We start from the raw sequence: 903 nt of genomic DNA, 5'->3' as shown, positions 1-903 counted from the left end.
TTACCCCAAATTCATTCACCTTTTCAGTAATAGCTGAACAAGTCTGTTTATGAGAACCTGAGAGACAGTAGCTAGAGTCTGAGGTGCAGCATCAGGGTAGAGAGGAGCTTTGGATATTACCCTCTATTACTCTCTGCCTTCTTTCTTTGAGGCAAAAATCTCTGACTGAATCTAGAACTCAAGTTTTTCAGCCAGGCTGGCAGTCAGCAAGGCCCAGAGTCCTCTGGGAGACATGGCCCAGTGCTTACAAGCACTTTCTAGACCGGTGTTGGGCAGCTCATTACCAGCTCTGACTCCAGCTCCAGGAGAGTTGATGCCTGGCCTCCAATGACACCTGCACCACACACACACACACACACACACACACACACACACACTCATACACACTCACAAGAACACACACACAAGAACACACACATACACACACTCACACACACATAGGCACACACACACATGAACACACACACAAGAACACACACATACACACACATACACACACATGAACACACACACAAGAACACACACACACACACACACAGAGTTTAAAATAAAATAAAAAAAATTTGAAGACCCAGGAATCCTCCTGCCTCTGCGATTCCCGTTTCTACAATTCCACTTGGTGTTGAGGTTGTAGGAATGAGAAGACTGCTCTGCTTTCGCCCAGTTCCTCTCTTCATGTTGACCTTTAATTCCTGGATGTCCCTCCAGCCCTGCTTGAATCTTTATAGCATGTTACAGATTTTCATTTTCTCTTGAAAAATGGATTTCCCTTCTGAATCATTGTCACACACACACACAAAAGGATACATGACTATTACTCTTAAAATATTAAAGACGGTTGGGAGTTATAAAGCATTTTCTAGTATCTATAAACTCACAGATTCAGACTCTAGTACTATAATC

The sequence above is a fragment of the Rattus norvegicus genome, chromosome 2, assembly GCF_036323735.1.
Source record: "Rattus norvegicus strain BN/NHsdMcwi chromosome 2, GRCr8, whole genome shotgun sequence".
NCBI classification, from domain to species: Eukaryota; Metazoa; Chordata; class Mammalia; order Rodentia; family Muridae; genus Rattus; species Rattus norvegicus.
Note: the sequence above shows the minus strand (reverse complement) of the source record.